General features: G+C 38.2%; 1 protein-coding gene across 4 annotated transcripts in view; it reads left to right on the top strand.

Annotated features, from left to right (window-relative positions):
* The first annotated feature begins 4,953 nt into the window (after nucleotides 1-4,953).
* LOC150077949 (ankyrin repeat and SAM domain-containing protein 3-like) overlaps nucleotides 4,954-27,688 on the top strand; it is a 161,123-nt gene continuing 138,388 nt past the window's right edge. For 2 of the 4 annotated variants that reach the window (XM_090384323.1, XM_090384319.1), the window contains exon 1: nucleotides 4,954-5,021. The gene's annotated coding sequence lies outside the window, so the exon portion shown is untranslated. Of the gene's footprint in view, nucleotides 5,038-27,688 lie in introns of all 4 variants that reach the window. The other 2 variants (XM_090384322.1, XM_090384320.1) reach the window with 2 other exon arrangements.

The raw sequence follows: 27,688 nt of genomic DNA, 5'->3' as shown, positions 1-27,688 counted from the left end.
GCAGTTTATAACTGCTATAAATGGATTGCTGCCCACTGCCACTACAGGTTGCGGTGGGCAGCAATCCATTTTAGTGCGAAAATTGCAAGGAAGCAGTCAGGTACAATTGCCAAGACTCCCGCTTCCACATTGCCTGTGGTGGGCGGCCAGGAAAGTTCTGGTCGACGAAGTGCAGTCGGAATTAGGTTCAAATAGTGGGAATTATAAGGATAAGTGAACACTAAACCCGTTTTGAGTTGCAATTGTCTGGACTTGTGAATTTCAGTGTTTTGGTAGAATTTTAAAAGTTTTATTGTATTATTTTTTGTAGGTGTGGTCTAGTAATAATTACTATATACACACACCTGAGTGCTTAGGAATTTATTAATCAGTGTTTTTTTTTTTTTTTTTTTTTGGGATTGGAGCATTTCTAGTCCCGGAGCAAATTCAGCTAGTTAAGTATTTAGATTGCTAAGTTTGGTTTCTTAGTATTAAAATCTAATTGTTTGAGTTGTTATGGCTCAGAGAAGGAGTGTGGAGTCTTCATCTGAGGAGGATCTGCTGGCGATGGATGACGAAGAGTAGGAGGGGATGGGGTTTCAAGGACAGTTAAAGACTGCAGTTGGTAGTTTAGAGAGAATAGGAAGTAAAGGAAAAGGGGAAGGTGGAGAAGAGAATAAGGAAAGAAGGGCACAGAAAAGGGTAAAAGTAAAAGATGAAGAGATAGATAATGGAAATAGTGAACATATGGGTATAGGAAAAGATATTTGGGAGGAGTTTGTGGAAATAAGACAAGTACGGACTAGGCTCCAAAAATTTCTATTTTGCGATGCAAATAAAGTAACTAGAGCTGCCATGAACAAAATTCTTTCAATGTGGGATACGTTGGAAGATAGAGCAATTATATTGTTTGTGGAAATTCGAGTAATGGTTTCTAGAGTAAAAGATTATAGACAGTTAATTCTGGATCAAGAACAACAATTTGAAAGTTATGCTTCTGTACTAGAGAAGGGAAGAGAAAATGTGAAGGAAGTTAAAAAGGGAGGTGAAACTATAGTGGCCTTCTGAGGAATATTGGTTGAAGTTGATTCTATGAGTGATCTATGTGAATTTCAGAAAAATAAGAGGTTGGAAGAGTGATCTTAAAGTCGAAGTTCAAAAGAAACCTGGTTTAAAGATAATAGTATATGATGGGAATAAGAATACAGTATAGAAGAAACAATTTATGCAAGACCTTTGGGATAGAAATTTGTTTGATCATGGATAAAGTTTGGAAGGGTTAATAAAGAAGCAATTCTGAGGTCTATTTCTTCAAGTAAGGAAGGAAGTAATTGGATTTTGGAAGTGCTCAAGGAGTTGAGAGATATATTAATAAATAAAGGATGAGCCTATTGCCAGTGGATCTCATTTCGGGTGAAGGATATTGTCCTCATTCCAAAATGTTTTAAATGTTTATCTTATGGCCATGTGGCTTACCAGTACAAGGGGAATACCACGTGTGGACATTGTGGAGAAAAGGGACGTGTTTTTAAAGATTGTAAAAAGAAAAATGAAAGTGCTACATGTATTAATTGTAAACGAAAAAATAGGGATTTTTGGCATTCATTTAGAAGAAAGGAATGCAGTGAATATAAGTATTATGAACAATATAGGACTAGGTTAGATTATGGATAAGAGGGAAATAGAAATGAAAAGCTAAAGGTACTGCAAGTGAATGGGCAAAGGTCCTATAATGTTGCATTGCAGTTGAGTCATCGGATGGACGAAAAAGACTATGATGTCCTCCTTCTTCGGGAGGAGCCATACGTAGTTGGGAACAATGTTAAAGGTTATAAAATAACTGATAAAATTTTGCAGTCCGGAGTAAACAGTCAGGCTGCTGTCATAGTAAGAAATACAGACTGCGTGGTAACACAAATTGATGAGTTGTGTTTTACTCATGGAGTCTGTGCTGAGATCTTGAGTGAGATTGCTAGCGTGTATATGGTAAGTGTATATTGCCAGTCCCGTGATGAACTGCAGCCTTATTTAAACTACTGTATATTGAAAAAGTGGTAGATGTATTACAAGAAATAAAATTGTAATTGGTATTGATTCAAACGCAAGTTCAACAACTTGGGTAAGTCGCGAGACTGATACTAGAGGAAATCAATTAGAGGAAACGTTGATAAGTCAGAGACTTAATATTGTAAATGAGCTAGGCCAGTCCTCTACCTTCAGTACTATACAAGAAGAATCTAATATAGATTTAACATTAACTACAGAAGCCTTGTGGAATAAGATATGGTGTTGGAGGGTTAGGGAGGACTGGACTACCAGCGATCATAGATGTATCAGTTTCGAGATAAGAGATGAGAGGGTATAATGTAATATAGGGTTTGAAAAGAGGTTTGCAGGGAGTTCTGCGAAATGGCAGTGTTTTGAAAAAGAGATTACAAAAAGACTTAGAGATAATAGACAAGAAATAAATAGCAGATTGGCTGGAGAAAGGGCTGAGAAAATAGTTAGTATTAGATGTGAAAGTTGTTGCAGGTCTATGAGGAGGAGGAGCACAAAATTAAAAGGGTTGTTCCTTGGTGGAATGAGATAATAGCAGAAATGAGGAGGAGGGTGAACAGGGCAACAGTGAGGAGGGTGAACAGGGAGGGTACAGAGAAGAGGAATAAGTGAACAAATGGAGGATTTAAAGAGGCAATACCAACAAATAAGACGGGAATACGTTGGCAGAATTCAAAAAGAGAAGCATGGCGAAAGTATGTAAAAGAGGGAATGAATAAGAACGTATGGGGATTACCACACAAATGATTATTTGTTAGAATGAAAGTTGATCAAATTTATAGTACTGTCAAAATAGAACATCAGAGTACGAAGGACTTGAAGTCCTCCATGCGGAATTTTCTCTCCTCATTGTTTCCTATAGATCAAATAAGTTTGGACAGTGGAGAACAAAGACAAATAAGGGAATTAAATGACGAACATATGGGGGAGCAGGAAATTGAAAGGTTAATTATGGAAGAAAAATTGAAGACAGCATTGGAGAAAGTTAAGATAAAGAAAGCACCAGGCAGAGATGGATTGCTACCAGAAGTGATAAAGATATTTGGCTTGAAATTTGGAAAGGAATTGATAAAGTTATATAATGTGTGCTTAAATGAGAAAATCGTTCCTAGTTGTTAGAAGAAAGCATACATTAAAATATTATTAAAGAACAGAGAAAAAGAGAGAACGGATCGTGGATCATATAGACCAGTGGAATTACTTCCGGTTATTGCAAAGGTTTTGGAAAGAGTATTGATGAATAGATTGGAGGGATATTACGAGAGTAGTGGAATGAGCAGCCCTATACAGTTTGGTTTTTAGAGGGTTAGATCTACTTAAGATGCTGTGGTTAAAATGGTGTCATATGTACAAGAGACTTCAGAAAATTATGTCCTGGGTATATTTCTTGACTTTAAGGAGGCATTTGATCGTATGTCGTGGCCAAGCTTTCTAGCAAGAATGAGAAAAATGAAGTGTACTGGGCAGTTCTGTGGAGTTTTAATGGATTATTTTAAAGACAGGGAAGTTACGATCGTAACAAAATATGGGAAAGTTACTCAGGAAGTAACAAGAGGTGCTCCACAAGGTTTAATCATAGGTCTCTATAGTTGGAATATTGCATTGGATGAGCTACTGGTTCAGGAGCAGGTAGGATGTAAACCGCATATGCTGATGATTTGTTAATAAAGGTGACGGGAAAGTCCAGAAAAGAATTCGAGGAAAGAATTAAGAGAGCTATGGGACAAAAAAAAAAAAGTTATTATTTTAGGATTGCCCGTAACTGAATACATTAACCCGTATTTTGTATCTGTAAATTGCGTGTGTTCTATGGTCGATTTGTCTGTTTTGATGGACGAAAACACAAAGGCGTAGATAGCAAGGTTTTTCTCCCCGTTTCTGGGGAGAAACACCTTGCTATCTACGCCTCAGACCGACTAACTCAACCACGGAGTGAAAAAAAAGCCCATTAAAGTTCCTCGCGTCATCGACGGGATTCGAACCCGGGCCGTTTCCACCGTGTGGGGAGGACGGTGACGATATCACTGTGCTACACGCGCAGACTACCCTCCAGGAACTATAGAAAATACATCGTCAAGGAGCCTGGAGCCCGAATGGCACATGTCGGCGATTCTACCTGGCCTCAGAAACGGTCCAACACACCACCGCGGGATGCAAGGCGATCACCCAAACTGAGTACACTCATAGACTCGACCAGGTAGCCAGGATAATACATCTGAAGCTAGCAAGGAAATACCAGTTGATCGAAGAAAGTGTACCGTACTACTAGTACGAACCCAAGACAATACTAGAGACCTCAACCCACAAGCTGTACTACCACCGCGCCATAATGATGGATAGGACAATACCGCACAACAGACTGGACATAACCCTTGTGGACAAGAAGGAAAAGACTATCTGTTTGACATAACGGTACCCAACACTGGCAACCTGCAGAAAACCTATGGGGAAAAAATCAGGAAATACACGAACCTAAGACAGGAGATCAAAGAGATATGGCATATGCAACAAGTAACGACCATCCCGATCATCTTGTCAAAGACCCTGCATAACAGCCTAGAGCATTATGTCTCCCAGCGAACACCTACAAAAAACTGCAGAAAGCCGCAATCATGAACACCTGTCATAGAGTTCTTCGACCAACAGTACACCAGACATAACAACAACCACCCTGTGTACTTGGCAGCAATACCAATCAGGGAGAAATAATAATAATAATAATAATAATAATCCTTTCAGCCCGTTACTTCATTATGAAAAAAAAAAAAAGAAAACCTCAGTAAAATTATTCACGTTTTTGGTTCTCCAAATTATTCTTGTACAAGCGTTAGTTTAATCTATGGGAAAAATTATAAAAAAAAAAAAAATAATAATAATAATAAGTAAAAGGGTGCGATTGTTTCTCCATCTAGCGATCACTCTTTGACGTTAGTGTATTGCCTGTAAACTTAGAGGTAAATAACTACTGAGGGTTACATCCTTTGGTAAGCTATTAGTCGGGTATCGGAAAGTTTTTTTTGTTATTATTATAATCCTTTGTGAAAATGTTTAATTAACAACCACTGCATGATTATAATTTGTTGTTAGTCGAAGTAACTATTATGTACTAGTGTATTTGAAGGGCATTTTTTTTTTTTTCCTTTTAAGAAATGACAGTTTATCTTTTAAAAGTTGGACGGCAAATGTATTTACTCTGTTGAATATGGTTTGTCCTCTGTAACATTTGTGATTGACACTATCATTATATTATCTCGTTTCACTCCATTGCGGACGCGATTTAATTTGAATGTTTTTCGCCATATATGCAGTATATCTTAACGACTGCAACAAAATGGTGTTTTTATTCTGGGCTTATGTTTGAGCTTTATTTAATTTTGATCTACTGGAGGGTCATTCGTAAGCCTCCGGGATAGAAGCAGACAGTGTTGGAGCGTGATATATTAATATTTGACGTTAACACTTTAATCTTAAAGAAAAGAAGAAAAAAGTTGCTTGGGGAGTATCTTCACACTATATGCCAGGTTCGACTCTAACATTTAGTGTAGTGTATATACGTACATGTGTTTATTTGTGAAGCCGTAAATTAAAAATTTCAATTTTATTTCTAAGGTTTCTAGCAGCAAGAAATGAGCTTTTATTATGAAATACTTCGTTGAAAGTTTTAGTTACATAACGATCGTGTGGAATGTGAGGGCGGGGGCAGAATCGTATTTATACATTATACATGGGGGTTATTAAAAGTTGCAGTATAAGTAATTAAACAGTAACATTAAAAATAATTAAGAACAAACTGATATAGATATTCAATAATTTGGTAATTTTAAAGGGATAAAAGTATGAATCAGTTATACGAAGCAAGATAAGACAATTTGAAAATTAAGAGAAGGGACTATTTTGCTTGAGTTAACATTTAGATTTTGACCATTATTTCAATGGTCTCCTGTATGTATAGTTAGACAGCAATTTCTATCAGGATATAAAATTGTTTTTGAATCAGAATACAGGCAGAGAGGTATACAGAGCTTCTTGTTTTAAAGGAACAACTATTTGTCTGTTTTTTATATAAAACCTGTAACCTCAAGTAATTTATGATAATTTATAATAGAATGCAACCTTATACAATTATTATTTAAGCATCACAAAATTCTTCACTAATGGAATTTGTTGACAACCATTGAAATTGCATGAATCTCAGTAGTCACAGACAGCTTTGATATAGTAGTAGTAGAGGCATCTAATGTAAGAAAGCAAGTTTATGCAGCATCAGTCAAAAAAAAAAAAAAAAACATTTTACACGTCCATTCCCTCTAAATGTTTGTCCAGTTACTCCTTGAATTTATTTAAACTATCAACTTCTACAACAACAGATAGAAGTTTGTTCCAGCAATCAACTGCCTGCTGGCTAAAGGCAAATCTCTGCACATCTATTCTACAACTGTCTTTCCTCAATTTGAATTTATGCCCCCTCAGGTGCATAATGAGCAAGAGGAAGAATTCCATCAGAATGGAGCCTGCTCAATCCATTCAAAGCCTTAGCATTAGTAGAGGCATATGATGCAAGAAAGCAAGCTTATGCAGCATCAGCCAAAAAAAAAAAAAAAAAAAACCCGCTCCCATTTCACCCCTCCGTTCGTTCGAAATACCTGTCTAGTTGAACCTTAAATTTATTTAGGCTATCAACTTCCACAACAAGGGATGGAAGTCTATTCAACCAACCAACCAACTACCCGCTGGCTAAAGGCAAATTTCCGCACATCTATCCTACACCTATCTTTCCTCAATTTGAATTTATGCCCTCTCAGGTGATTATTCTGAGCAAGAGGAAGAATCCCATCGGCATTGAGCATGCTCAAACCATTCAAGGCCTTATACACCTCTATCAGATCACCTCACCGGTGCCTAGTCACCAGACACTGTAATTTGCAAAACTTAAGCCTTTCTTTGTAAGAGCAACCCTTTGTTCCATTCACTAATCTTGTTGCCCTTCTCTGTACTCGTTCCAGCAGCTCTACATCCTTCTTGAAATGAGGCCACCAGACCTGTATACAGTAATCAAGTTGTGGCCTGACCATTGCCAAGGGAATAATTACCTCCTTATCCCTGGTAGAAAAATTCCTGTATATCATTGACAAGACACTATGAGCTACTCTTGCAGCCCGTGTGTACTACTCAGAAAACTTCATATCTGCCTGCACAATTACCCCCAGGTCCTTTTCATTCTCTACCACTGTCAGTGTAGTACCACAGAGTTGATATGTTGCTCTGGGGTTACTGTTTCCCATATGTAGTACTTTACATTTGTCAATGTTAAACTTCATTTATCATCTCTCAGCCCATCTGCTCAACCTTTCCAGATCCTGTTGCAGCAGCATAGCATCAGTAGTGTCTTAAGAACCCTGACAACCTTTGTATCGTCTGCAAACTTGGAGATTAAGCTTGATATACCATCATCAATATCATTTATAAATACAAAAAACAACAATGGACCCAACACTGAACCCTGAGGGACTCCACTAATAACATTAGTCCACGATGAGCAGTGTCCATTGATTACCACTCTGTCTTCTTCCCCTCAACCACCCCCTTTATCCATAGCAGCAATTTGCCTCCAATGCTACACTGCTCCAATTTGTGCAGCAGTCTTCCATGTGCAACAGTATCAAAAGCCTTTCTAAGATCCAAATATATAATATCAAAGTTATTCCCTGCATTCAGTTCTTTTGTGACTACATCATAGTATCCAATCAAATTGGTCAGGCAAGACTTTCCCTTAACAAAACCATGCTGTGTCCGAGCTATAACTGAAGTCTTGTCTAGATGATCCTGCAGTGCTTCTATAACTAGTGCCTCCATTAATTTTCCTCGAACAGATGTTAAACTCACAGGTCTATACTTATTTGTGTCAGCCTTTGATCCTCCTTTTTGAATTGGGGTCACATTTGCACATCTCCAGCCTATGGGTACCTTCCCTGAGTCCAAAGCTCTCATAATTATGGCTAAGGGTTTGCTTACTTCCTTTGCTGCCTCCTTTAATATAACTGGATAGATTCCATTCACCCTGGGTGCCTTTTTTATGTTTATCCTTAACAATTTCTTCTCCACTTTTCTCTCAGTTATTACAAAATCATCTAGCTCACTGCCAGAGTTTACTTCACCTCTAGCGTTCCCCTTCCTGAATAACTCCTCATGTGTGAATGTAGATGAAAAATGCTCGTTTAGTTTGTTAGCCGCCTGAGCGGCTAACAAACTAAACGAGCTTAACTGTTGAACCATCAATATCCAATAGCCTTATACATCTGAATCAGATCTTGCAGATGCCCAGTCTCTAGCTGCTGCTGTAATTTGCAGAACTTAAGCCTTTCTTGGTAAGAAGACCCCTTCATTCCCCTCACCAATCTTGTTGCCTTTCTCCGTACAAGCTCAAGCAACTTTACATCCTTCCTAAAATGAAGGCTCCGGACCTGTATGCAGTACTCAAGGTGTGGCCTGACCATTGCCTTATACAATGGAATAAACCTTTTCCATACTAGCAAAATTCCTGTATATCATTGACAATACCCTATGACCTAACTCTGGCAGCCTGTCTGCACTGCTCAGAAAAGTTCATATCTGACTGCACAGTTACTCCCAGGTCTAAAAGAATGATTGTTTTTTATTAGATGGATAAAGCACATTACTTGGAGTATTAACGATAAAAGTAATATGAAAGTTTTCCACTTTGCAAAATTATAGTTGATTGGAATGGTAAAAGAGAATTTTTTCTAATTTCCTGGTAGTATCAGCAAAATGATGCAAGAAAGCAAACTTTTGTAACACCTGCCAAAAATGAAATAAAATAAAGTTTAAGTTGAAGAATAAGTAACCAGCAGCACCTTCCCCATTTTAATTTACCCATTTCTTTGAAGTTATTATCCAGTTCCTCTATGAATTTAGATAACCTTCTGACTTCCACAATAATAGGTAGGAGTTTAGTCCAGTAGACAATCACTTTTTGGAAAATTTTGGCCATCTATACCCCTTTTAAATTTATGCTGCATTGTGTGCATCATGTGGCTAAGGTAAAATTTCCTCAACACTTAAGTTTACTCAAACTTTTTAAAACCTTAAACACTTTTATCAGGTCACCCTGGAGATGCTTAGTTTACAAAGAACAGGGTATGTCTGCTAGGGGCAAAAGTCAATGATGTAGAGCAGATATCATCTTTTAAGGGAACAAACGGTGATATTGTTGTACATGTTGGCAGTAATGACATTAAGAGTAGGAGATTTGCAGAGTTACTTAACAAGTACAGCTCAGCATTGAAAAAAAAAGCCACGAGTTAGGGTTTATATTTGAGTGTCTGCAATTCTGCCCAGACATGATAGGAGGGAGTATATGATGAAAGCCTTGTCAATCAATTTGGCCTGTAGAGAGTGTGCAGGGCTCGTGGGGTAGAATTTTTCTCATCGTGGTCTGTGCTTATTACAGGAGAGACTGTTTCAACAGAGATGGTATACACTTAAATAGAAAGGGTGCAAGAATATTTGCTGATGCTATTGAGGCAGTGTTAGGTGCTTTAGAAAACTGCTAGTTTTCTAGACTAATAGATTAACAGTAGCTGCAGGTAGAGGTGAAAGTTTTTTTTTTTTTTTTTTGGTAGTTGTTGGCGCATAGGCTTCTGTGGCCATAATGCACCTCCCAATTTTTTTGCAGTACTTTGATCCAAGCCCGAGGCGGGAATCGAACCCGTGACCTTTGGGTTGCCAGGCAGGCACTTTATCCACCCGGCTAGCCCTGTCGGCGAGGTGAATGTGATTCTTGTACTGCTTCTATTGCATTGAGCAGCAGCCTGAGCCAAGTTGCTTGGGATTTCAGGAACTGCTGGGAGTCATCATGCAACAAGTAAATACACGAGCTGTGTTAGGGTAATTAAGCATAAGAACAGGTGCATGTACACCAATGCTAGGAGTATAGTACATTATTTTGATGAATTTGCATTACTGGTCAAGATCAAAGGTGGATATTGTTGGAATATCATAGACGTGGTGTTACACAGATATAAGGAATACAGAATTGGAATTTGGGGGAGTACGATGTGCACAGAAACGATAGGAAGGGAGGAGGGGTTATGCTGTTAGTTAAGAAATGTAAAATCTGAGGCAGTGCATTCAGTTGACAAGGGTTGACAGTGCAATGTTGAGTTGGTTTCGTGTGACATAAGTATTGGGAAAGAAAAAATGAGAGTAGGAGTGTGTTAGAGGCCTAATGTCCATTAACATAACTAGAAAAAGTGGGCCCCAATGCAAAGTTTAGTGTGGGACCCCGTGAAAAATAGGTGCAGTAGTAATACTATACTCAATAATAATGGAATCATTTGCCCCAATAAATAGACCCCTATTTGATTTTGGCCCCAGCAGTCACAAATCCTTAAAATTGTCCTGGAAGCAGCAGCTATGCTAATACCATTTTGCTTCTATTCACTGCAGTTTCACTTGTGCTGTGCAGCTAGCTAACATTAAATATGCTTTGTGTGAAAAAAATTATTGTTCGTAGACATAGTAAATTATATCATAAACATAACAAAAAAACTTGCATGTTTACTCCATTAAATTTTTTTCTGTTTCGGGCAGGAGGCCCCCTTCTAGTCGTGGGCCCCAATGCACTGCACTGGCATAGTTATGCCACTGCTAATGTCTCTGATGAATAAAAAGAAAAACTGTAGCAAGAAATAGTAGGCCAGTAATTCACCATGTGATGATGTTACCAGCAGTAAATTCTAAATGGGAAGCATTCAAGGAATTACTCTTGGAAGCTACTAGGCTTTACATACCAACTAAGAAACATTGTTCAAGGTTTAGGTCTAAATGGATCTCAGATGAACTAATGAGACTTGTGGCAGAAAAGAAAAATTCATGGAGTGCATATAAATACTATGCATTTTCCATCTACATTCATATTATCGGGCAATACAGAAAGCTATGGTAGATAAATAATCTAGCCTGTAATCAAGTTACAAAGGAGGTTAAGCCTGCAAAGGCAGATTACAAGAAATCTTTGGCAAAGGAAGTGAGGAAAAACAGCTAAGATAAACTTTACTTATGTAAACACTAGAAGGAATGGGATGAATTGAATTGGTCTACTTGATGTCGATAGTTTGACTCTTGACGATCCTGCTCAGGTAGTTGACAAACTGAATGAGCATTTTCCATCTACATTCACACATGAGGAATTTTGTAGGGAAGGGGAGGCCAGAAGTTTATCAAACTAATAGGGAGCTAAATAATTTTGTAATAACTGAGAGCAAAGTGGAGGAGAAATTGTTGAAGTTAAATACAAGAAAGGCACCTGGGCTGGATGGGATATATCCAGTTATATTAAATGAGGCAGTGAAGTAAGCAAGCAAACCCTTCACCATGATTATGAGAGGATCCTTGGACTCGGGAAGTCCCTATGGACTGGAGATGTGCAAATGTAACTCCAGTTCACAAAGGGTGATACAAGTAATTACAGACTTGTTAGTTTAACTTCTGTTCTGGGGAAAATAGTGGAGTCACTGGTTAAAGAATCATTGCAAGATCATCTAGACACGACTGCAGTTATAGTTCAGACACAGCAAGGGTTTTTTAGGGGGAAGTCTTGTCTGACCAATTTGATTGGATACTGTGATATAGTCTCAAAGCAACTGGATGCACAAAATAATTTTGATATCATGTACTTGGATTTCAGGAAGGCTTTTGATACTGTTGCACATGGAAGGCTGCTGTACAAATTTTAGCAGTATTGTAGTGTCCATTGATTACCACAGAGTTGTAATCAATGGACACTGCTCTTCATGGACTAATGTTATTAGTGGAGGATTTGGTGTTGGGCTCATTGTTGTTTTTTTCTGTATTTATTAACGATATTGATAAAGGTATATCAGGTTTAATGTCCAAGTTTGCAGATGATTCAAAGTTTGGGAGGGTTGTTAAATATTCTAATGACAGTACACTACTGCATCAGGATCTAGAAAAGTTGGGCAGATGGGCCAAGAGGTGGCAACTGAAGTTTAACATTTACAAATGCAAAGCACTGCATATGGATAACAGTAATCCCAGAGTAACGTACTGTCTGTGCAGTACTACACTCAGGTTAGTGGAGAATGAAAAAAAAAATCTTAGGGTAATTGTGCAGTCAGATATGCAGTTTTCTGAGTAGAGACAGGTTGCCAGGGCAGTTCATCCAGTCTTCTCAATGATATAAGGAATTTTGCTAGAAGGGATAAGGAGGTGATTATCTTCTTGTTTAAGGCAGTGGTTAAGCTTTGAGTATTGCATACAGGTCTAGGGGCCTCATTTTAGGAAGGATGTAGAGCTACTGGAACAAACTGTAACTTTTATATAAATTTATTTATATAAAATTTAGATTGCACAAGTGCTGACTCTGGATGATTAACTACATCAAAGTCTTTTCCTGTGGGCATGCTCAGGTGGATTTAAAATGACAATGGATACATTATCAGCATTATTTTTAGTGATGATTAAACTTTTCATATCCATCATGGTAAATAGGCACAGCTGGAGAATTTGATATACTGAAAATCCCACATGCTGCTCCAGAGTTTTGAGAGGAAAAGTTGAATGTGTCCTGTGCAATTTTCCATTACAAAGTAATTGGTTCTTTCACCTTTCACGAGAAGTTAGTAAATGGTGCTAATTATCTGGATGTGTTTCAGGTATTTGCTTTGCCTCATATGAAGCATCTGCAGCTAAAAATCATCATTCAGCAGGATGATACTCCTCCACACTGGAACCGGTAATTAGATAAGTTTCTGGATAGCATATTTCCATGCCAATGAACTGGGATCAGGAGGACCCATTTTTTTGCCCTGTCCCACTCCCCAGATATAATCTTGCATTTCTTTCTAATGGGGTTAGAGTAAAGAACAAGGGTATTGCAGTAAAGTTCAAAGTGTGAATGAACTCCATATGTGTATCACCAATTCAGTTTGCTTTTATGACATTCCATGTGCTATACAACAGATGCCATGGAATTGAACATCATTTTTGTTTCTTTCAGGAGCCCACGTGGAACCTGGTAATGCACTAAAACATTTTGAATTGTCCTTTCAAATAAAATAAATTATTTCTCTTTATCTAGTATAGTTCTAGTCTTACAGCAGTTTTAATATAAAAATAATACAAGGTTGCTAATTTATTTTTTTTCTAGTTATACTTTATTTTCTAAGTTGGCATGCATGAACCATGTATTGAGAGTAGGAGTATGCTATAGGCCTAATGACTCTGATGAGTATAATAAGAAAGTGTACAGGGAAATAGAGTGGGCCAGAAAATCAGAGAGTCTTGTAATGGGGGATTTTAATTTCCCAGATATTGACTGGAATTTGTGGGTTGGTCACTCACACACTAGCAAGGTTTCTGTGGATTTATTGGATGATTGTTTTCTACATCAGCATGTTCGGGAGGCAACTAGAGGGAGTAATACTCTTCATCTGATTATCAGTAGTGATTCTTCATGCATTAAGAATCTGCAGATAAAGGAACCACTAGGTGGCAGTGATCACAGTGTGCTGAAGTGGGATTTACTCAAAGAGGTAACTACCATCGAGGGTAAAGGGAAGGGTTTTTGCTTTCATAAAGGTGACTACGATGGTCTCAGAAAGTATTTAAATTCTATACAGTGAGACCAACTGAGGATGTTACTAACAGCAATTTCAAAATGGTAAGCATTCGAAGAACTTATCTTGGAAGCTACTAGGCTTTACATACCAACTAAGAAATATTGTTCAAGGTTTAGGCCTAAATGGATGTCAGATGAACTAATGAGATATATGGCAGAGAAGAAAAATGCAAGGGATACATATTAATTAACATGTGACACAGAAACCTATGATAGATATAAGCTGATCTGTAACCAAGTTACAAAGGAGGTTAGGGAGGCAAAGGCAGATTATGAGAAATATTTGGCAAAGGATGCAAAGAGTTCTTTACTTATGTAAACTCTAGAAGGAAGGGGATGAATCAGATTGGTCCACTTGATATCGATGGTTCAACTGTTGATGATCCTGCTCAGATAGCTAACAAACTAAATGAATATTTTGCATCGACATTCACACATGAGGAGTTATTCAGCGAGGGGAATGCCAGAGGTGTATTCAACTCTGGCAGTAAACTAGATAATCTTGTAATAACTGAGAGTAAAGTGGAGGAGAAATTGTTGAAGATAAAGATAAACACAAGAAAGGTACCTGCGGTAGATGGGATCTATCCAGTTATATTAAAGAAGGCAGCAAAGGAAGTAAGCAAACCCTTAGCCATAATTATGAGGGCTTCCTTGGACTCAGGGGAGGTACCCATACACTGGAGATGTGGAAATGTGAACCCAATTCACAAAGGAGGATCAAAGGCTGACACAAGTAATTATAGACCTGTGAGTTTAACTTCTGTTCCAGGAAAATTAATGGAGGCACTGGTTAAAGAAGCACTGCAGGATCATCTAGACAAGACTTCAGTTATAGTTTGGACACAGCACGGTTTTGTTAAGGGAAAGTCTTGCCTGACCAATTTGATTGGATACTATGATGCAGTTACAAAAGAACTGGATGCAGGGAATAACTTTGATATTATATATTTGGATCTTAGAAAGGCTTTTGATACTGTTGCACATGGAAGACTGCTGCACAAATTGGAGCAGTGTGGCACTGGAGACAAATTGCTGCTATGGATAAAGGGATGGTTGAGGGGGAGAAGACAGAGTGGTAATCAATGGACACTGCTCATCATTTACTAATGTCATTAGTGGAGTCCCTCAGGGTTCAGTGTTGGGTCCATTGTTGTTTTCTGTATTTATAAATGATATTGATGATGGTGTATCAAGCTTAATGTCCAAGTTTGTAGATGGTACAAAGGTTGGCAGGGTTGTTAAGGACACTACTGATGCTATGCTGCTGCAACAGGATCTGGAAAGGTTGAGCAGATGGGCTGAGAGGTGGCAAATGAAGTTTAACATTGACAAATGTAAAGTGTACATATGGGAAACAGCAACCCCAATGCAACGTATCAACTCTGTGGTACTATACCGACAATGGTAGAGGATGAAAAGGACCTGGGGGTAATTGTGCAGGCAGATATGAAGTTCTCTGAGCAGTGCAGACAGGCTGCAAGAGTAGCTCATGGTGTCTTGTCAATGATATACAGGAATTTTTCTAGCAAGGATAAGTAGGTGATTATCCCTTGTATAAGGCTATGGTGAGCCACACCTTGAGTACTGTATACAAGTCTGGAGGCCTCATTTCAAGAAGGATTTAGAGCTGCTGGAACGAGTACAGAGAAGGGCAACAAGATTAGTGAATGGAACAAAGGGTTGGTCTTACGAAGAAAGGCTTAAGTTTTGCAAATTACAGTGTCCGGAGACTAGGCGCCGGCGAGGCGATCTGATAGAGGTGTATAAAGCCTTGAATGGTTTGAGCATACTCAGTGCTGATGGGATACTGCCTCTTGCTCAGAATAATTACCTGAGTGGGCATAAATTGAAATTGAGGAAAAACAGATGTAGGATAGATGTGCAGAAATTTGCCTTTAGCCAGTGGGTAGTTGGTTGGTGGAACAGACTTCCATCCCTTGTTGTGGAAGTTAATAGCCTAAATAAATTTAAGGCTAGGCTGGAGAGGTATTTGCAACGATCTGAGGAGTGAAATGGAAGTTTTTTTTTTTTTTTTTTTTTTTTGGCTGATGCTGCATCATATGCCTCTACTAATGCTAAGGTAAGACAGGAAAAAAACAGAAAACAAATGTTAATTCCTTAAGTGCTCAAAATGTGTGTCATTGTTCACAATATTTTGAAATCAACTAGATGACTGTTATTTGTATCAACCTGTCAGGGAGGGAAAGGACTAGAGAAAAGATTATCCTAGACCTCATCATCGCCCATGAATCAGATGACACAACTGGGCTGACAGTAGAGGAACCAGTAGCAGGAAGTGATCACGGAGTTCTACGGTGGATGATGATGAGAGAGGTAGCAGTAGTAAAAGGCAAAGCAATGGGTTTTAATTTCAGAAAAGGAAATTATGATGTCTTAAGGTACTACATGGCCTCTATTAACTGGGTAGATTTCGCACAGAGAATGAATACAATTGAACTGTGCTATGCTTTTAAAACATTAATCACAGATGCCTTGAATGCATATTTACCATTAAAAAAATTCTCCACGAGGAGGGTTCCAAGTTGGATGAATAGTGAAGTTGCCACATTAATTGAGCAGAGAAAGGTGGCATGGAAAGGTTACAGAGCAATAAAAAAGTACTGAAGCCAATAACATCTACAAGATGATCTGTAATAGAGCCACAGAAAAGGTTCGACAGGCAAAGGCAGTTTATGAGAAATCACTAGCAAACAGAGCAAAGAGATGGGATAAGGAATTTTTCACATATATAAATGCCAAGAGAAGGACAAACCAGATCGGACCTTTACGTAAAGGAAAGGGGATAGTATTAAATACACCAGCTGCCTTTGCAGATGAAATCAACAGTTATTTTGCATCGATATTTACAAATGAAAAACCTTTTGTGGCAGTGGGAAATTGTGGGAGCGAAGTTGAAAAATATGTAATTAATGATATTGAAATTTCGCAAGATTATTTAATGAAAAAACTTTCGAGCCTACAGGCCAGTAAGGCTCCTGGAGTTGATGGAATATATCCTATAATCTTAAGGAAGGTGGGAAGTGAGTGCATTGAACCATTGAGGCTAATTATGCGAGCATCACTAGACTCTGAGTAGATTCCGTTGGATTGGAAAAGTGCCAATGTATCTCCCGTACATTTTTTTTTTTTTTTTTTGTAGTTGTTGGCGCATCGGCTTCTTTGGCCATAATGCACCTCCCAAGGTTTTTGCAGTACTTTGATCCAAGCCCGAGGCGGGATACGAACTCGCGATCTTTGGGTTGCCAGGCAGGTACTTTACCCACCTGGCTAGCCCTCCCATACATAAGGGTGGCTCTAAGAGTGAAGTGGGAAATTATCGACCTGTCAGTCTGACTTCAGTGGTAGGGAAAATCATGGAGGCAATGATCAAGGGTGGAATTCATTATCATTTGGATTGAATTGAAATTCTCAAGGATACTCAGCATGGTTTTGTAAAGGGAAAATCATGTTTAACAAATTTGGTTCGCTATTTTGAAAGAGTCACTCACGAGCTGGATTTAGGGAATAATTTCAACATTGTTTATTTAGATTTCAGCAAAGCTTTTGACTCAGTCCCACATGAGCGGTTGCTTTATAAGCTGGAATGGGTTGGAATCACTGGGAAAATCCTTAGATGGATAGCAGGATGGCTTCAGGGCAGGAGAGGGTTGTGATAAATGGCTATTCCTCAGATTGGGTTGATGTAAGAAGTGGGGTTCCCCAAGGATCAGTATTAGGACCACTGTTGTTTTTAATTTTCATAAACGACATTGATGAAGGGATAGAGGGCGTGATGTGTAAATTTGCAGATGATGTTAAAATTGGTAGAGTAGTTAATGATCACTGTCAAGCTGAGCTTCTTCAGAGAGACCTAGATAGACTTCAGGAATGGACAGAAAAATGGCAGCTATGCTTTAATCCAACAAAGTGTAAGGTATTACACCTGGGAAACAGTAATCCCAAAATAACTTATTCACTTGGTGAAGTTGAACTAAAGTCGGTAATGGAGGAAAGGGACTTGTGTGTTATGGTACGGTCAGACAAAGTTTTCCGAGCATCGTAGACAGGTTGCAAGGAAGCCCCATAGTGTCCTATTGATGATTTATCAATCAATTGTTAGTAGAGATAAGGACGTCATAATCCCATTATATAAGCCTATTGTTAGATCACACTTAGAATACTGTGTTCAAGTATGGAGACGCGCCCAAAGAAAGACATCGAGCTTCTTGAAAGGGTGCAAAGACGGGTAACTCGCCTGGTGAGAACGGCAAAAGGGTGTCCTTATGAAGAAAGACTTCGAATATGTGGGTTGCAGAGTTTGGAAACTAGACACCTTAGAGGAGATTTGATTGAGGTGTTTAAGGCTCTAAGAGGCATCAGTAAAATGAATGGGAATGAAATTTTCAAGATTATAAATGATGCTAGAACTAGGGGATATAAATTCAAGTTACGGGGGAAATGTTTAGATTAGACTGCTGGAAGTTTTATTTTAGCCAGCGAGTTGTAAATTACTGGAATAGGTTGCCTACATGGATGGTAGAGGCTGACAGTTTGAGGAAATTCAAAGGTCATCTGGATAGTACCTTCGGGTGAGGGAAGCACGTAGGATGATAGGTTTAATTTCCTTTTCTTTTATTAATTATTATTATTTATTTGTTTATTATTATTTTTTTTTATCATTGTTTTATTCGGTTTTTTTTTTTTTTTTTTTTTTGGCTGGTGCAGCATAAGCCATAGGCTTTCTTGCACCATGCGGCCATTACTAATACTAATACTAAGTACAGAGAAGGGCAATGAGATTGGTGAGGGGAACAAAGTTTTTCTTACCAAGCAAGGCTTAAGTTCTGCAAAAGACAGCATCTGGAGATCAAGCATGTGTGGAGTAATGTGATTGAGGTGTATAAGGCTCAGTGCTGATGGGATTCTTCCTCTTGCTCAGATTATGAATCTGAAGGTGCATAAATTCAAATTGAGGAGAGAGTTGTAGAATAGATGTGTAGAAATTTGCCTTTAGCCAGCAAGTGGTTGATTGCTGGAACAAACTTTGTGTTGTGGAAGTTGATGGCTTAAATAAATTCAAGGAAGAATGGGACAAACCTTTGGACCAAATGGATGGGTGAAATGAGTTTTTTTTTTTTTTTTTGGCTGAAGCTGTTATAAGCTTGCTTTATTTCATCATATGCCTTTTCTAATGCTAATAAAATTCAAGTATTTTTTTGATAAGAATAGCTCTTTTGTGCCCTTAAATAATTTCTTCACTTTCTAACTTTTTTAGTTTCAAAATTTTTATACATCACTGATGAAACCCCATGATTGGCTACACTGTTCCGAAAACTTCATATTTTATAGTTACTTCCAAGCCCTTTTCATTATCAAAAATGTAAAATTCTAGAGTGGTAGAGTGGTACACAGTGTAGGATTCTCGGTAACCGGAAGTAAGACCTTGCATTTTCTAGTATTAAACATCACTTGTCATTTCTCAGCCCATCCAAATAATTTATCTAAGTCTTGTTGAAGTAGCATTTGCTGATTACTGTCATTAACTATCCTGACTACCTTTGTATCATCAGGAAATTTAAAAATTAATCTTGAACTAGCTACATCACTATCATTAATATTATAAATAGTTAAGGGGCGAAGAACTGAACCATGTGTTGATTCCACACACATTAGTCTATGAAAATGCAGTGGCAATTTATAACTACCCTCTGTCTCTTGCCACTTAATCATCCATTTATCCATAATACTAACTTGCCTTTAATGTGCTATTACTCCAGTTTACAAAAATAGTGACAACATGTGTGGGACTGTATCAAAAGCTTTACTGAAATATAATTATATGATGTCAGAGTTATTCCTTCTATCCAGTTCTTTATTCACAACCTTAGTCAAACGTAATCTGCTCTTAACAAAGCCATTCTCTGATTTCCTTATAATCCCATGCCTTCCATGATGTTTGGCATCCTTCAAAGGATTCCATATTTTTTCTGGCATAGAATTTAAACTGACAGGTCTGTAGTTTCTCATTAACCCTTTGAACAGAATTGTAGCTATGTTTAATGTCTTTGTTGCCACTGAGCATGTAAGTGTCAGATGACACCCCAAATGACGTTCTGTGATGTGTATATGTGGTCATTCTTAAGCAGTTAAATAAGCACTGAAAAGTAAAGTCACATGAAATTGATAACGGCTTGATATTGGCTCACTGATTGAACCTGCGTTATTTACAGCTAAACTTGTTTTTTTTTTATAGACTTGGTATATAGTTTTATTTGTTCTTTGCTTATGTAGAGGTGTGTATATACTTAGAATAAACTTGTAACAAAATTGAGGTTTGCTTGGATTTATAACTGAAAAGTAAGTATTCACTTTTATGAATTTCAGACCTTTACTTTTTTAAAGGAGTTATTCCTCAACATTCCAAAAATTATGGCACATTGGATACGCTCTCTCCAAGAGCATATCAAATGGTTGTATCAAACACATTAATACAGTAATACCCCGACTTACGCGAACTCGGAGTTACGCGGTTCTTGATTTTTTCGTTTGGCAACGCTGCCGCCCACTATCTTCAAGGTCGTTTTTCATGTGTTATCGATATATGGTGCGACGGCGGAGATTGAGAGTGAAAGATGAACAAAATTCAACTTTGCTGCTTTTATGTTTTTTATATCAGTGAAGGGGAAACACATTTCACCATAATAACGTAAAAACCAACACAATTCCAGCTATCGGTATAATCGCAAATGCAATTAGATCGAGTTTACTACCAGTTTATAACAGATTTCACTAGCAGAAACGCAACTGGATTTTTATTGTTTTATGGTAGTAACCCCTAGAAATGTGAGGTGTTAATAGCGTATCTCTGCCTGTATGGTGTTGTTTATTCAGTTGCTACATGCGCCCAGCTTTGTTTATGCGTATCAAGTGTGCCTCCTCGTTTTGTAATTGTGCTTTATTCCCTAAAAATGAGTAAAATACTTAATTAAAAGGTGTGAAAAGGAAGCATCCTGGTGAAGACACTGCAGATTCAGAGAGAAAAAGAAAAGCAATTATCGATAAACAGAGGGGGACTGGGTCAAAAATTCTTACCCAGGAAAATTTATAGTGGCCTCATACTATGGTTTATGGCCAAAATCACACTGGCCCACCGGGGTTTCCCCGGTAAGGCTTATGGCCAGTCCGCCTCTGTCGATAGAGAAAAAATATGAAATTGTGAAACTCTTTGAGCGAAATGAAAGACCATGTGATATTGCACGTGCTACAGGCCTAAATGAAGCAACGGCGAAAAGCACATGGAACGAAGAACGCGTTATAGCTACAAAGCAAGGAATAAAAAAAATTATTAGCTTGCTACGAAGAAATTCTGCGTGAAAAAAAGAACGCGCTGTGTCGTCAGACGAATTTGTTAGATTTTATGAAGCCATCGACATCGAAATAACTTTTTAACGTAAGTCATTTGTTTTTTTAATACATATTTTGTATTAATATGTATAAAGAACTGCAATTTTATTAATATTTTTCTTCTAAACTAGTGTTTTTGTTAGTCCTTGGTCCCAATTAAGCAAAATTTATATGTATTTATATGCAAAGTTGTACCCCGACTTACGCGATTTTCGTCGGACCCACCTATCGCGTAACTTCGGGGTATTACTGTACTGGAAAATGTGAGGTCTTGCATTTGGGACAAGTAGTCCTAGAGTAACGTACTAATTTGGCACCAAGATATTTGATAAAGGAAAGGACTTGGGAGTAACCATACAATTTGAATGAAGTTTTCTGAACAGGATAGGCAGGCTGATAGGATAATTAATGGGTTCTGTTAGTGGTATACACAGCAACTTTGCTAGACTACACTGTGGCCACTGCTTGTATAAAGTAGTGGTTAGACCACATATTGCATTCAGACTTGGAGACTGCATTCAAGGAAAGTTGCCAACTTTTGCAACGAGATTGGTTAAGGGCACATAAGAGCTTTCGTATCAAGTGAGAGACTTGTTTTCCCAGTTTTTGGAAACCAGACATCTTGTAGATATCTGGAAGAAGGTTTAAATAAACTAAATGCTGAAGGTATCTTTACACTTCATCATGTTATATACACAAGATAGCATAAACTTAAATGGAAAGAGGATAACTTTCCATTTAAGGATAACATGAGGGTGCTGACTCTCTTTAAAAATTACAGCTGTGAGTTACAAGCTCCGAAAAAACGATAAGTGTTTGCCTTTTTATTTACATAATTGTTATTTTATATTGTACTTAATACGTAGTCTTATAGTTATGCTGGTTATTTTAATTTAGATAAAGTTTTTGTGGATTACTACTTAATATAGGTAAAACCGTTATTTCGTTCGAATCTTGCAGTCATTGTTTTTGTATATAGTGGTGGGGTATTCAAATTTTTAATTGAGGTAGCTAGGTAGCTCTAACGTATAATTATAGAAACAGTAATATGCTTCACTGTTTCTATTAGATAGCGTAGTATTGACATTTAATTAATTTATTAATCTTGCTAATTTAAAATAGCATGCCCCAAACTAGAGCAGCAAAGCAACGGGCACAAAGTGGCAGGAGTGCTGTGACTCGGGGGAGAACTGAGGGGGCCGATTCTCCAACGCATCACAGCCTAAAAAAATGTGCAACTTGTGAAATGTTTGCCGAACTCTCTGGAACGGAACATGATATTGCCATGGGGGATGTCTTTGTGTGTGCGCGATGTAAGGAGTGTAAGGAAATCAGGCAACAACTCAGCGTTGTTACGGGCCTATATGAGAATTTGAAGGACAGGGTGGATGCCCTCGAAAGATCTAAATTGAGGGGCCCATCGGGCTCTCAGCTGCCCACATCAACGCCAGAGCTTGCACTTGGTCATCACGAAAGACAGCGGCAACACCCAAGGCAGAATGCGCTGGTCCCACAGGAACTAGTAGTTGTTGGTGACTCTATTGTCAGGGAAATGGGAAACATGCTTTGTAAAAAGGATAGGTGGAACAGGACCAGGGTATGTCTGCCAGGGGCAAAGGTTGATGACGTTGTAGAGCGGATATCATCTTTTAAGGGCACAAAAGGTGTGATATAGTTGTACATGTTGGCACTAATGATATTAAGAGTAGGAGACCGGCAGAATTACTTAACAAATATAGGTCACTGTTGAACAAAAGCCGTGAATTAGGGTTGAATTTGAAAGTGTCTGCAATTCTGCCCAGATACGATAGGAGGGAATATATGATGAGAGCTTTGTCGATCAATTTGGCCCTGGAAAGATTGAGCAAGGCTCAAGGGATAGAATTTTTTTCAGCCTGGACTGTACTTGTTAACAGGAGAGACTGCTTCTACAGGGATGGGATACACATAAATAGAAAGGGTGCAAGAATATTTGCTGATGCTATTGAGGCAGTATTAGATGGGTCGGAAAACTGATAGCTTGGGGGATACAAGGACTAATAGTTTAACAGTAGCCATAGGCAGAGGTGAAGGTGATTCTTGCACAACTTCTATTAGAATAAGTAACGACCTGGAACGAGGGGTGTTGGGGGTTTCAGAGATGGATGGCAGTCATCCTGAAATAGGTGGGTATATGGTATGTGTTAGGGTAACTAGGAATAGAAATAGGAGCATGTTTGCTTGCATGTATACCAATGCTAGAAGTATAGTAAATAAATTTGATGAATTTGAAGTGTTGGTCAAGACATAAAAGGCGAATATTGTTGGGATAGCAGAAATGTGGTGTCACACAGATATAAGGAATGCTGAACTGGAATTTGGGGAGTACAATGTGTACAGAAAGGATAGACAAGATAGAAAGGGAGGAGATGTTATGCTGTTAATTAAGAAAAACATAAAATCAAAAGAAGTGCATCCAGTTGATATAGATGAACAGTGCACTGTTGAGTCAGTTTGATGTGACATAAGCACTGCGAAAGCAAAAATAAGAGTAGGAGTGTGTTATAGGCCTAATGACTCGAATGAGTACAATGAACAATTGTACAGAGAAATAGTGGGCTAGTAAATCAGAATATCTTATAATGGGGGATTTTAACTTCCCACATATTGACTGGAACTTGTGGGTTGGTCACTCACACGCTAGTCAGACTTTTGTGGATTTATTGGATGATTGTTTTCTGCAGCAGTATGTTTGAGAGGCAACCAGAGAAAGTAATACTCTTGATCTGGTTATCAGCAGTGATCATTTGTGTATTAAGAATTTGCAGATAAAGGAACCACTAGGTGGCAGTGATCAATGTACTGATGTGGGATTTACTTAAAGATTTAATTACCATCAAGGGTAGAGGAAAGGGTTTTTGCTTCCATAAAGGTGAGTACAGTGGTCTCAGACAGTTTTTAAATTCTGTACAGTGGGATCAACTGACGATGTTACCAACAATAAATTCTAAGTGGGAAGCATTCAAGGAATTAATCGTGGAAACTACTAAAAGTTTCATACCTATTAAGAAATATTATTCAAGGTTTAGGCTTAAATGGTTATCTAATGAACTAATGAGACTCATAACAGAGAAGAAAAATGCATGGTATGCATATAAATTATCAAGCGACTCAGAAGCCTATGGCAGATATAAGCTAGTCTGTAATCAGGTCACAAAAGAGGTTAGGCAGGCGAAGGCAGATTATGAGAAATCCTTGGCAAAAGATGCTAAGAAAAACAGCAAGGATTTCTTTACTTATATAAACTCTAAAAGGAAGGGGTGAATCTGATTGGTCCACTTGACATTGATGGTCGACTGTTGATGATCCTGCTCAGATAGCAAACAAACTGAATGAGTATTTTGCATCGACATTCACACATGAGGAATTATTAAGGTTTGAAAATGGCAGAAGGTTATCAAATTGTAGCAGGATACTTAATGATTTTGTAATAACTGAGAGTAAAGTGGAGGAGAAATTGTTGAAGTTAAACATAAGAATAGCACCCGGGATGGATGGGATCCATCTAATTATATTAAAGGAGGCGGCAAAGGAACTAAGCAAACCCTTAGACATAATTATGAGAGCATCCTTGGACTCAGGGGAGGTTCCCACGGACTGGAGATGTGCAAATGTATCCCCAATTCACAAAGGGGGATCGAAGGGTGACACGAGTAATTACAGACCAGTTAGTTTAACTTCTGTTCTGGGTAAAATAATGGAGTTGCTGGTTAAAGATGCATTGCAGGATCATCTAGACAAGACTGCAGCAGTAATTCAGACACAGCATGGGTTTGTTAAGAGAAAGTCTTGTCTGACAAATTTGATAGGATATTATGATGTGGTTACAAAGGAACTGGATGCAAAAAATAATTTTCATATCATATATTTGGATTTCAGGAAAGCTTTTGACACTGTTGCGCATGGAAGACTATTGTACAAATTGGAGCAGAATGGTATTAAGGGTAAGTTGCTACAATGGATAAAAGGATGGTTAAGTGGGAGAAGACAGAGGGTGGTAATCAGTGGGTGCTGCTCTTCGTGGACTAATGTTATTAGTGGAGTCCCACAGGGTTCGATGTTGGGTCCACTGTTGTTTTGTATATTTATCAATGATATTGATGAAGGTATATTAGGCTTAATGTGGAAGTTTACAGATGATACAAAGGTTGGCAGGGTTGTTAATGACAGTAATGGCAGTGTGCTACTGCAACAGGATTTAGATAATTTGGGCAGATGGGTTAAGAAGTGGCAACTGAAGTTTAACCTTGACAAATGCAAAGTACTGGATATGGGTAGAAGTAACCCAGAGAAACGTACCAACTGTGTGGTACTACACTTAAGGTGGTAGAAAATGAAAATTTCCTGCGAGTAATTGTGCAGTCAGATATGAAGTTTTCTGAGCAATGCAGACAGGCTGCCAGGGCAGGCCATGGGGTTTTGTCAATGATATATAGGAATTTTGCTAGCAGGGAAAAGGAGGTGATTTTCCCTCTGTATAAGGCAATGGTCCAGCCACACCTTGAGTACTGCATACAGGTCTGGAGGCCTCATTTTAGGAAGGATGTAGATTTACTTGAGCATGTACTGAGAAGGGCAACAAGATTCGTGAGGGGAATGAAGGGATCCTCTTACCAAGTTCTGCAAATTGCAGTGGCTGGAGACTAGGCACCTGCGTGGTGATCTGATTTAGGTATATAAGGCCTTGAATGGGTTGGGCACACGGAATTCTGATGGGATCCTTCCACTTGTTCAGATTACGAACGTAAGGGGGCATAAATTCAAATTAAGAAAGGACAGATGTAGAATTGATGTGAGGAAATTTGCCTTTATCCAGCGGGTAGTTAATTGCTGGAACAAACTTTCATCTGTCGTGGAATTTGATAGGTTGAATAAATTTAAGGAGGAACTGGACAGGCATTTGGAGGGAATGGTGTGATTTTTTTTTTTTTTTTTTTTTTTGGCTGATGCTGCATAAGCTTATACACTTGCTTTCTTGCATCAAATGCCACTACTACTACTAACTGTAGAATGGTTATTCTAAAATTTTCATTTTCAAAGAATGACTTATTGTTGGTGTTAATTTTTACTTACTCTTGGCAAAGTTAGATTATATAAGTTTAAGGACAGCTTACATAAAGGTTTGTAAGAAATAGGAATAGATAAATGGAGTGGGGGAAGATGACATTTGTTACTTTTTAAATTAAATTATTATTGTTTATTTGGTTGATGCTACGTAAATTTGCTTCCCTGTATCATTTTGTCAAATTAATACCATCGTAGCAGGTTTCTCATCTTTTAAGCAGAACTTGAAACGATCATTTTGAGAAATGGAATGGAACTAACTTTTTTGTCATTGCTAATAATACATTAATTTTACTGACAGTGACAACACTGTATAAATATCGTTAAGTTATATTGTGCTGTATTTTGTGTATCCATGGTATCTAGATATTGGAATACAAGATAAATAATAAGTAACTAATTTCCCCGTTAACACACAGTTAACATGTTAACTGCAGAGAAAATTATTAAACATTCCTATCAGCCTGTTTATACAAAGATGAATCAAGTTATTTTCTCCTTTCAAGAGCCTTACAAAACTTTCATCCATTTCTGTGATCAGTAGTAAAATATGAATATAATGAGAAAAAGAAAGGATGACAGCATCCACAGGAAACATGAGTCCTATAATCAGAAGACTGAAGAATACTTTGACGCCCAGTGTCAAGGTACTCCTACCACTCAGAAAGACTTTTCCATTACAGGGAGAGTGCTCAGAGGAAAACAGACAACAGGATATTTGATGAAAATCAGGGAGCTTTCTACTGGAAAATTGGACAAGAGGAGAAGGAAGGCAATGGACTCCCCTAACCAGAAGGCACCCAACGAGTTCTGGGGCAACTTGTGGAGCAGTCGAGTTAGCTATAACACTCATGTCCCCTGGATAAATCTAGAAAGAAAGAAAACCAGAATGGGAAATCTAGAAAGAAAGAAAACCAGAATACAAGAGATGACAGAATGGGAGTTTGGGAGAAAGAAGTACAACAGTCAATCAGGAAGGCCCACAACTGGCAAACCCCAGGAATAGATAACATCTACAACTGCCGCTGGCTGAATAGTTGCCATATCAGAGTAGTCAAATGCCAGTGTACATAAGTATGTGTGCTTTGAACGACTGGGGTTCTGTTTTTCAATAATGTACAATATCCTGACCAGCTGCATAACGAAGAAGATATCAGACCACTTGGAGAGCCAGAACATCATAGCTGAGCAGCAAAAGGGATGTAAGCAGATGAGCAAAGGATACAAAAAACAATTGACCATTGACGCTACATTATGGAGCAAGCCTGCAAGAAATACTCCAACTTGTACATGGCCTACATTGACTACTGCAAGACCTTTTGACTCCGTGCCCTATAGCTGACTGACTGAAGATCTACAAAGTCAAGTTGACATTGATACACTTCCTAGAAGCAACCATGGCAAAATGGAGGACCATCTACTTGCCCATTCCAGAGGAATGGGCAAGTAACTGTGAAAGTCTTATTAAGGGTGATTTTAATT

Source organism: Mastigoproctus giganteus, chromosome 11, assembly GCF_048544385.1.
Source record: "Mastigoproctus giganteus isolate SK-2022 chromosome 11, ASM4854438v1, whole genome shotgun sequence".
Lineage (NCBI taxonomy): Eukaryota > Metazoa > Arthropoda > Arachnida > Uropygi > Thelyphonidae > Mastigoproctus > Mastigoproctus giganteus.
The sequence above is the reverse complement of the archived record's forward strand: the minus strand, read 5'-3'. Positions and strand labels throughout refer to the sequence as shown.